The following is an 11912-nucleotide window of genomic DNA, read 5'->3' on the forward strand; positions in this document are numbered from 1 at the left end:
CTTTTCTACATTTTCTGCAGTATGAACTTTTGCTTATTCAAGTGTGCCCATGTTCTATAGTCATTCAACAAGTATTCTCTAAAGCTTTCCATATGCACTAATCTTTGCTAGCTGAAATCTTTTGGTTTTAAGTAAGTTGTAAGAATACAGAGGGAGACAAAATAGAATATGCATTATGAATTTTGGATGAAAATATTGGGAGGCCAATTAGATAGATACTATGTTTTAGTACTTTGGCTACCTGATGCAGGGAGCCAACTCAATGTAAAAGACCCTGATGCTAGTAAAGATGAAGGCAAAAAGGAGGACAACAGAGTATGAGACAGTTGGATATTAATCATGTCACTGACTCAATGGGCATGAAGCTGAGCAAATTCCAGACATAGTGGAAGACTGAGGAGCCTGGCATGCTATAGTCTATGAAGACACAGAGTCGGACATGACTTACCAACTGAACAACAACAAATCAAATAAGAGGTGAATTTTTGCTGACAGAGACTAGTCCATTTAATATGAGATCAGCAAAAAAAAAATAATTTCTTATAAATACAAACACTAGGGAGATAATCTTGATATCAGAAAGTTAAGCATAAAATGGCAGGATCATGAGGATAATCAATTTATATTAACACAGGAAGAAAATTTTCAAATAATGTCTGATTAAGATAACTGTAGAACTAAGTGGGGGAAAGATCACTAGCTCAAAGCAGAGGATAAGATGTTAAACATTAAGGCAGTCATTTTCTCAAGGCTGTCATGACATCCTTATTCCTCAGAGTATATATCATGGGATTAAACATCAGGGTAACATGGTATAGAAAGGAGAAAAAAATCTTTCCTGTAAAAATGTTGGAATCGTGTCATAAATATGTAATGGTTCTGGGTCCACAAAATAAAGGCTCAACTATGGGTCTTCCCAGGTGGCGCTAATGGTAAAGAACTTACCTACAAATGCAGGAGACATAAGAAACACAGGTTCAATCCCTGGGTTGGGAAGATCCCCTGGAGAAGGGCACAGCAGCCCATTCCCGTGTTCTTGCCTGGAGAATCCCATGGACAGAGGAGCCGGCTGGGCTATGGTCCACAGGGTTGAAGAGAATTGGACAAAACCAAAGCGACTTAGTGCACACGCGTGATGTGTGGTGAGCAGGTGGAGAAAGCTTTAGCTCATCCTGTTGCTGACAGCAACACTGGATGAAGAAGCGATTTTACTGTAGGAGCCAAGTGTCAACTGAAAAGGGATCACGACAAAAAATTCACTAATGGTACAACTGCAGAGACTGACATCTCATTCAGAAAAACATCGCCACAAGCCAGCTTGTAGTTAGATCCAAAAATGACAGAGGGAAAATTGGCATGCTTGCCTTATCCTGACTGTAACACCACTGATCCAAGAGCCAAGCGTCATCAGCTGAATACACAGCTCCTGGTTTATAAGTAGGGGAAGTTGCGGAAGTTACAGTTGGCCACATAGCAGTCACGGGCCATAACTGTCAAGACCAAGCATGCAAAATTATATATATATATATATATATATATATATTTTTTTTTTTCTGACTGTGAAGATTTGTGAATATTCTAGATTTCCAGGAAGGAAAAGTTACTGAGGAAGAAACACATGGAAATTTGAGAGCCTCGTCAACTCTGATTATAAGAGTATTGTTCTTGCTTCTCACCAGGATAATCACATAAAAAAGGAAAATATTACAAAGAGAAACACTCAGACATTGGGAATCAGAAAAATCGAAAAGAACCAGTGTTATCATTGAAATGAGATGTGCTTTTCGGTTGTGTCTGTGTGTGTGTTTGATGTTCTCTCTGTGAAAAGAGTGAAATCAGCAATTTTTATTTTTATTTTATATAGTAATTTTATTTTATGTAGTATAGCTATATATAAATATATATATTTGTTGTTGCTGTTCAGTCTTCTAGTCATGTCCGACTCTTTGCAACCCTATGGACTGCAGCACTCCAGGCCTCCCTGTCCCTCACCATCTTCCGGAGTTTGCCCAAGTTCATGTCCATTGCATCCGTGATACCACTCAACCATCTCATCTTCTGATGCCCTCTTCTCCGGCCCTCAGTCTTTCCCAGCATCAGGGTCTTTTCTAATGAGTCAACTGTTTGCATCAGGTGGCCAAAGTATTGGAGCTTCAGCTTCAGCATCAGTCCTTCCAATGAATATTGAAATATATGCCTTTATATTATATAAAATATATATTATACATATGTAAAAGTGCCTATGTACATATGTATCCTATGATACATATGTATCATAATCTTATATTTATCTCATTTGTAACTATTATTAAAGCCATTTTAGTCCTTTTTGAGACTAAAATGAGACTAAAGCCATTTTAGTCCTTTTTGAGACTTGACCAAACATTATATATTCTGGCTCTGTTTAGTTCATAACAAATGTGCTATTTCTTTCAAACATCAAATATTATTTGGCTGATACTGAAATTTCTGTTAGCTACTAAATATTCTGTAAAATGTTGGGAGGCAATAAGAAGAAATGCAGTAATTTTCTTCCATATATAGTTTTTATTTTCTGAATAAAATTTATTATTTTTGTGATGTGCATATTATTCTCTTCGTAATAAATCCATACTGCAAAAAAGTATAAATAAGTAAACAAGTCAGACATTATCTGAACTCCTGTCACTGTAAAGAAGCCCATTCTCTCTTCTAATACACATCCAGATCTTGCTGACATACACACACACCAACTAGAAAGATGCACATGTGAAATGTTATATGAATACATGGATGCTATCTTCCTTTGTTTTACAAAAATAGAGTTATATTTATACATACATTTATGTACTTATTAAATGCCTGAAAAGCTTGGGATTTCCTCACTGGTGTGGCTCTAAAACATTGTCCTAAGAGACTGTGCAGCATCACATGGTAAACGGGCGCCCATGTCTACTATGTTCCAAATGAGAACAGCTTCCCTTTGCTTTGCTAGTGTTGTCTTTTGCAGTATTTAAAAAAAGCTTTTAATAAACATCCTTGAAAAAACACGATTAACCATCATTCTTGGGCAAATACTTTTATGAGGCTTCATTGATATAGTTTTTGAAGTTAAAAAAAAATTCTACATATTTTTTTTAAAATCACTGTTCCCAAAAGATACAGAATTTATCCCAAATGATTAGAATAAAAACACCATAAAAAAAACTGCTTTCACAGGGTATTACTTTCCTAGATCTATTGTAACAAATTATCACAAATTGAGTGGTGTAAGTAACAGAAGTTGACTTTCTCACATCTTTAAAAGCCAGTGTCCCAAATCACAGTGTTGACAGTGTTTTCCTCCACAGACTCTGAAGGGATGGTCACTCCTCACTTCTTGCAGCTTTTGATGGTGCCTGACCTCCTTCGCTTCATGGCTGTGTCACTCCCGGTTGCTTCTTCCATCTTCACGTGATATTCTTCTATGTGTCGCTGCGTCTCTATTTTTAACTTAATCTCTCTTCCCACCTTATAAGAACTAAGAACAATGATCATAGGATATAGTGCCCTTTCCTTAAATTAAGATAATCTTATTTCAAAGTCCTTACCTGAATTACACCTGCAAAGGCTTTTCTTTTCCTAATAAGTTCAGGTTTGCAGGTTGTAACCTGACATATTTAAAGGGATCAACATTCACCCCAAAGCACTTTATAGTTTAAATTCCTAATATTCCTAATACTAAGGAGACACTACAAAAGTATACCTTGAAGCGACAAGCTGGAGGAAATGACGTCACTAGAGAACAATCAGCATTGAGGTAACAAAGGATCCTTTCAGGGTTTGTACTCTGAAAGGGTTATGGACAGTTGCAAAATAGAGAAAGAAGGAAAAACTGCAAGAAAACACTCAGATTCCCCTACTCCCACCAACTTGGATGCGGTTGTTATTTTCTCATCGTCTAAATCCAGTCGTAAGTACAGAAAATGATAGTGAATATGCCTGAAGGAATGGGAAGTTTCAGGCAAATTTCTTACAGGCATGACCATGATCATTGGTTATATTGCAGTTAACTATCATTTTATTGCTCAGGAAATCTTCTTAACTCACTCTTTGCCAGTGAGAGGAAAGATAGGTCTTCAGAATAGATCATTGCCATGGAGATAATTTGTGTTTTGATAACCCAGAAACCCTTAACTCTTTGAAACTAAGGTCCTTTCACATAATGTGAGATGGCAGTGATGATATTAACTTTCAGTTTATAGGAATATAGAAATAAACTAGATAATATTTTCTGATGTATTTACATGGGAAACATAGAAACAAATTGCTTCTGTAATTTCAAGCCTTCGAGTCAAGTTGATAATTTACTTAGTAGTTTTCTCAGTGCTACGGTGGTATCTTTGTTCCTCAGAGTAAATATAATGGGATTCAACGTTGGGATCCAAACTGTGTAGAAAAGAGATTAGCTTCCCAGTTTCTTCAGACTGATTTGGTTTGGGCTGTAAATAGGTGGTAGAGGCTGTGCTGTAGAATAAGACCAGCACTGTGAGGTAAGATGAGAAAGTAGAGGCGGCTTTAGCCCTCCCTCTGGCAGATCGCAGTTTCAGAATGTTGGTGATTCTGCCACAGGAGACAACAATCAACAGAAATGGAACCATGATGAACACGACTGCAACTACATAGACTGCTACCGCGTTCACAAATGTGTCCCCACAAGCAAGCTTGGACACTGGGGGGCGGTCACAGAAAAAATGATTAATTGCACTAGACCCACAAAAGAGCAGAGAGGAAACCTGCCATGTTTGCCCAGTTACAACAGGAACTCCACTGACCCAGGAGGCAGTGACCAGCTGGACACAGACCTGGGGGCTCATGATCAGACCATAGCGAAGGGGGTTACAAATGGCCACGGAGCGGTCCTAGGCCATCACGGCCAGGAGGAGACACTCTAAACCTCCAAACAGAAGGACCAAACACATTTGTGCAGCACAGGCAATGAAAGATACGTGCCCTTTCTGGTTCAGAAGGTCCGTGAGCATTCTTGGGATAGTGACAGTTACGTAACAGATTTATAAAATGGAAAAGTGGTTGAGGAAAAAGTACATGGGAGTCTGGAGAGTAGGGTCAATTCTTGTTATCAGTACAATGACACTATTGCACATCATGATGGTCAGATAGAAGATGAAAAATATCCCCCAAAGAATCCATTGGAAATTGGGAATATCAGAAAACCCCAAGAGAATAAATTCCATCATTGTAGTGATATTTGATTTTTCTGTTCTTAATTTGTACTCCATCTGTAGATATGATAAATTCAAGATGGTTAATTCATTAATCCTTTTGATTAATGTTTCCCTTCTGTTAATTGGATCAGATGCATGAACCTATGTACATAATCCATGCAAGTACTGCTGCCTTTGCCTTGCTCAGTTTCTAAGAAATGAGATTTGAAACCTCAGCAATGAACTGACGTGCAGTTAAAATCAATTAAAGAAATAAAATCCTTATTTTTTACACTTGGATGTACTGATACCAGAGGGCTTCCCTGGTATCTCAGCAGTAAAATAATTTGCTTGAAATGCAGGAGATACAGGAGATGTAGGTTTGATCCATGGGCAAGGAAGATCCCTTGGAGGAGGGGATGGCAACCTACTCCAGTATTCTTGCCTAGAGAATTCCATGGGCAAGGATCCTGGCAGGCTATGGTCCATGGGATCACAAAGAGTCAGACATGATGGAAGTGACTGAGCAGCAGCAGTAATGATACCAGAAACAATACAATGTATGCATTTTTATTTAGAGCTATTGTGCAGCAATAGTATTAAATTGTTTCACTCCTTTTAAGAGTGCAATTATATATGACACAGCCTTGCTATTGTTTTTCTTTGGGTTCATCAATTTCTTTTTCTGTACCTATAGACTTATTCCATTTCCTTTCAACTCAAAGCTTTTCACTTAAAACTTTTGCCTAATTTTTATTCATAACATTTTAAGCCCTCCAATTTCTACTCCAATGAGAACTGACTTTCTTAAACTCAGTCCTTGTTACTGGGAGAATAGAGACGTGTAACTGTATTGTTCTCGTCTGTGTACCTCACCCATCAGTTATGTTACACATGGAAAGCATGTTACATCATGGGGTCCAATAACATTCACTATTAATATCCACTGTACACTGCATTACAAATACCAATTAACCTTTAACACAGTCCATACATATGACCCATTCTTCATGATATTTGGAGTTCCCTAATAGCTCAGTTGGTAAAGAATCCACTTGCAATGCAGGAGACCCTGGTTTGATTCCTGGGTAGGGAAGATCCAGTGGAGAAGGGATAGGCTACCCACTCCAGTATTCTCGGGCTTCCCTTGTGACTCAGCTGGTAAAGAATCTGTCTGCAAGGCAGGAGACCTGGGTTCGATCCCTGGGTTGGGAAGATCCCCTGGGGAAAGGGAAAGGATACCCACTCTAGTATTCTGGCCTGGAGAATTCTATAGACTGTCCATGTGGTCACAAACAGTCAGACATGACTGAGTGATTTTCACTTTCATGATATTTTAATATAGTCTGTTCTTAACCTATGTGATTCTCTGATCCATTGTTATCTACTTCTCTTACAACCAAATAAAATACTTCCTATATAATTCCTTTGTAATTTTATCTAATAAATGTAACTTTATTTAAACCCTATAATTATTTATTTTGGGAATGCAAATGGCAAAAGCATATGAGTGGGACTAACACACACACACACACACACACAGAGGCCTGTTATCTTGCTTCAATTCAAGTTCATGTAATCAGTTATCAGGCAGTCAACAGTGTGTGACAATTTTCATAACACTTCATTAATGTTTGTTTTCTGTGTTTTCATATTTCATTAAATCTACTATGTCTGTTCCCATCTTCCAGCTCCACAAACTATTGCTTTTGCGTTAATACTTTGATTTAAAAAATTGAGTCAACAAATGTTCTCTCATATTTCTCTATTTCCATTAGAATTAGTTTTCAAAATTACCTTAACTGAAAGTTTTATTATAAATACTATTATTATTATTGCTATTTCACTTATTTCTAATTTTATCATTAAAAAAGTTAAGAAATACATTGGTTAAGTTGTTAACTAATTTTCAGATAAAGATCTCAGATTTTCATATTTTTCTGTTTTATCCTTTTTATCTTAAACCTCAAATCAGAACTACTTTTAAATAAAACCCATCTAACATCTTATCTTCATGAATTTATATGAAGTTATCTATGAGAATATAGATGTTTTGACCCTGTAAATTTTTATAATTCTTTTGAATCAGGAAGTCACTGTCATTCTGCAGTCTTCTTAAAAGATCAGCTGCTCTTATGTAGGAAGTAGTCATGCTCACCCTGGGGGATATTTTCTGTTGAGTATCAGTTTAATTTCTAGAAGACTGCTTCTGTTTGGTGATCATCTGGGTTTATGTTTTAAGACTACTTTTTCTGTAGATGATTTGTCCTCTGACGCTCCTTCTTGGCATAAAAGTTCCCCTCTGTGGGGGTGGAAAGATGACACTTAATTATCTAGTATCTATAGCGGAAAAATGACATTTATCTAGTATCAATAGCGGAAAAATGACATTTATCTAGTATCAATAGTGGAAAAATGATATTTATCTAGTATCAATAGTGGAAAAATGACAATTATCTAGTATCAATAGTACTTTCTGGAAAAAAATTAAAACTTTCAATTTATTGCATTTCAGACCATTAGTAATTGCTGTAAGTTTGTCTTCCTTAATTTTATTCCCATAATTCATTCAGATCTCATCTTTCACATCTTTAGAAAAGTGTATCACTTACTAATACACAAACATGATATTGTTGTTCTTTCCAATATAGTGTGGGGAGGATTAGATCCCTTTTCAGAAGTAGAACACTGTTCCTAGATTAACTTTTGTGGAAATTAAAGCATGTTGTATCTGCTGACAAAAATCTGGGTAGTTTTATTCATGTTAGGATATCTAGTTGGTCATCAGCGTAGGTATCTAGCAGATTAAAAATGAAAGGCACCTTAAAAATAGCCTAGAGCCTGTTATGCAGAGTGAAGTCAGAAAGAGAAAGACAGATATCCTATATTAACACACATGCACACATATATCATATGTGTGTGTGTGTGTGTGTGCTCGAGAAAAATGATACTGAAAAACCTACTTGCAAGGCAGGAATATAGACACAGACATAGAGAACAGACTTGTGAGGGAAGGAGAGGGTGGGACAAACTAACTGAAAGATTAACACTGAGACATATACACCCCCACATGTAAAGCAGATAGCTAGCGGGAAGTTTCTAAATATATACAACAGGGAGCTCAACCTGAAGCTCTGACAACCTGGGGCGATGGGGTGGGGTGTGGGAGGGAGGTTAAAAACAGAGGGGATGTCTGTACACCTATGAGTGATTTACTTTGTTGTATGGCAGAACCAACACAACACTGTAAAGCAATTATCCTCCAATTAATAATTTTTTTAAAAAACATTTAAACCCAATTATTTAAGACAGAAAAAAACAAAAAAACCCTCCTACAAAATGCTTTTTCTATTTCAGCTACTTCCAGGCAGGTATGTAGCTAAAATGATCAGGAATGAAGTTACAAGGCCAATATCCACTTCTGCTCATAAGCACATTTTTTTTTCTTTCTGTTTAGAGATTCTTTGACAATTTGAAACACTATTCGTGTTTAAAGAATACATTTGAGTCAGTTCTAATGAGATGGATGAAACTGGAGCCGATTATACAGAGTGAAGTAAGCCAGAAAGAAAAACACCAATACAGTATACTAACACATATATATGGAATTTGGAAAGATGGTAATGATGACCTTGTACGTGAGACAGCAAAAGAGACACAGATGTGTAGAGCGGACTTTTGGACTCTGAGGGAGAGGGAGAGGGTGGGATGATTTGGGAGAATGGCATTGAAACATGTATACTATCATGTAAGAAATGAATCGCCAGTCTATGTCCGATGCAGGATACAGGATGCTTGGGGCTGGTGCACGGGGATGACCCAGAGAGATGTTATGGGGAGGGAGGTGGGAGGGGGATTCATGTTTGGGAACGCATGTACACCCATGGTGGATTCATGTCAATATATGGCAAAACCAATACAGTATTGTAAAGTAAAATAAAGTTAAAAAAAAAAAGATTCTGCAAAACAAAAATATCTAACATTTTATGCAAATAATGCATAAGTGCCAAACCAAGAAAACCCAACAATAATAAATCTGAAAACAAACCTGTATTCAGCCTGACTCTTCACATAGATGTATAACAGCCGGCATTTCAATAGGTGAGAAGAGATTCCACATTAAAAAATATTTCACGTGTTTGCTATATACTTTATATCATAATTATTTTACATTTGATCATGATTGCTTTCTAGATGTTTACAGTACAAATTTATACATTTAACAGTACAGCAGTATTCATAACCATTAAAACGTTTAGTTTGAATTTATTGCTACCAAACTTTCCAAAGTGCTATGACTATAAAGGAAGAGTCTATAATTGTTATTCTATTTTGTGAGATTAAAATTTCTCACAAAGCTGTGGTACATATACACAATGGAGTATTACTCAGCCATTAAAAAGAATACATTTGCATCAGTTCTAATGAGGTGGATGAAACTGGAGCCAATTATACAGAGTGCATAAACCAGAAAGAAAAACACCAATACAGTATACTAATGCATATATATATGGAATTTAGGAAAATGGTAACGATAACCCCTGTATGCAAGACAGCAAAAGAGACACAGATGTATAGAACAGTCTTTTGGACTCTGTGGGAGAGGGAGACGGTGGGATGATTCGGGAGAACGTCATTGAAACATGTATAATATCATATAAGAAACAAATCACCAGTCTACGTTCGATGCAGGATACAGGATGCTTGGGGCTGGTGCGCTGGGATGACCCAGAGGGATGGTAAGGGGAGGGAGGTGGGAGGGGGAGTTCAGGATGAGGAACACGTGTACACCCGTGGCAGATTCATGCTGATGTATGGCAAAACCAATACAATATTGTAAAATAATTGGCCTTCTATTAAAATAAATAAATTTAAATTTAAAAATAAAAAAATTTAAAAAATAAAAGTAGCATTTCTTTTTTGTCTTTTAAATTTGCTTCTCTTTATTACAGCATGTTCCTCATAAATTGGACTTATGTACTCTTTTTTTAGGATTGATGTTGTCATTTAGTGTCATGTTTATTTACAAATGAGAATTGCACTAATGATTTGTTTCAACTAAGTTTTACTTACAGGATGGAAAAAATTGAATGTCTGTCACCCATCACCCATGTGAGTAAACTGATCTAATCCTTAAATCTATAGTTAGGATAGTGAATTGAATGTTTCTGTGTTCAATTCAATATCATCATCACCTGAAAACAAATCTACACTCTGAGACAATACCTCAAATATATCAGTGTAACAAAATAAAGAAACATCTCGAAATCATATTATAGTACAAGTTTGCAGTTATTTCCATCTAGGAGTTCCACTGTTCCTACCTTTTCTTAGTAGTTTCCTACTGGATCTTCAGGATGCAGAAACCTGAGATGTCAGACAGACAGAACATAAGGAAACAAATATACTATTCAGAGCCTCCATACATAATAAATACGTCACTTCTACCCATATGTCATTGTAGAAACTAATCACTTGGTCCAATGTAGTTCTGAGAAGGTTAGGGAATGATGTTCATTGTATGTCAATAAAACAGATGTATTTGAAGAGCATAAAGCCAGACTCTACCAGAGTCCTCACTTTTGGTCACTAAAATAAAGGTGTTATAGCATGCTGCAACATGTATACCTTTAGACTGATGATTTAGCATGACACATAATGGAATAAGCATTCATGGTACATATTTATGCATATTAATTTGTTTTATAGATATATTTGAGCCTAACAACACAACATCATTATTATTTTCATTAGGCTTTGATGCTTAAATTAGCAACAGTGGTGAGGCATAATTTACATAACATAAAGCACAACCTTTAAAATTCAGTGATTAGTTGAGATGTACTTGACTTATAGCATTATATTAACTTCTTCTGAACAACATTAATATATTTGAAATGATCATCACAATGTCTAATGTTAATATCCATCAATGTTAATATCCATCACCACCCAAAGTTATGCATATTTTCTTGTGATGTGAACTTTAAAAAATTCTCTTAACAACTTTCAAATATGCAAAATTATTTAACTATAGTCACCATGCTCTATATTATTTTCTTGGGCACCAAAATCAGTGTGGACAGTGAGCAGCCATGAAATCAAAAGGCTTTTGTTTCTTGGAAAAAAAGCTATGACAAAACTAGAGTGGGTATTAGAAAGCAAAGACATCACTTTGCTAACAAAGCTCTGTATAATTAAAGCTATGGTTTTTCCAGTAGTCACATATGGATATGAGAGTTAGAATATAAAGAAGGCTGAGTGCCAAAGAATTGCTGCTTTCAAACTGTGGTGTTGGAGAAGACTTTTGAGCGTCCTTTGAACAGGAAGGAAATCAAAATGGTTAATCCCAAAGGAAATCAACCCTGAATATTCACTGGGGGGGACTGGTGCTGAAGCTGAAGCTTCAATACTTTGGTCACGTCATGCAAAGAGCCAGCTCACTGACAAAAGGAGAAGGGGGCGATGGAGGATGAGATGGCGTCACTGACTCAATGGACATGAGTTCGAACAAACTCCAGGAGATAGTGAAGGACAGGAAATCCTGACATGCTGCAGTTCATGGGGGTGCAGGATTAGATGGGACAGCTACTGAACAACATCAACATCATGCTGTATATTGATTGGATTGCTATACATTTTAATAGCTGTTTTATAAATATGACTAAATTCAAACTTACTGCCTTGCTGTTTGTGTTTTGTTTCTCTTATACATATATATTTTCATTG

At 36.5% G+C, this 11912-nt stretch overlaps 1 pseudogene; it reads right to left on the reverse strand.

Annotated features, from left to right (window-relative positions):
- Nucleotides 1-4234: 4234 nt before the first annotated feature.
- Nucleotides 4235-5339, reverse strand: LOC138415941 (olfactory receptor 10AG1-like; annotated as a pseudogene).
- Between the last annotated feature and the right edge of the window lie 6573 nt (nucleotides 5340-11912).

This window comes from Ovis canadensis, chromosome 12, assembly GCF_042477335.2.
Source record: "Ovis canadensis isolate MfBH-ARS-UI-01 breed Bighorn chromosome 12, ARS-UI_OviCan_v2, whole genome shotgun sequence".
Lineage (NCBI taxonomy): Eukaryota > Metazoa > Chordata > Mammalia > Artiodactyla > Bovidae > Ovis > Ovis canadensis.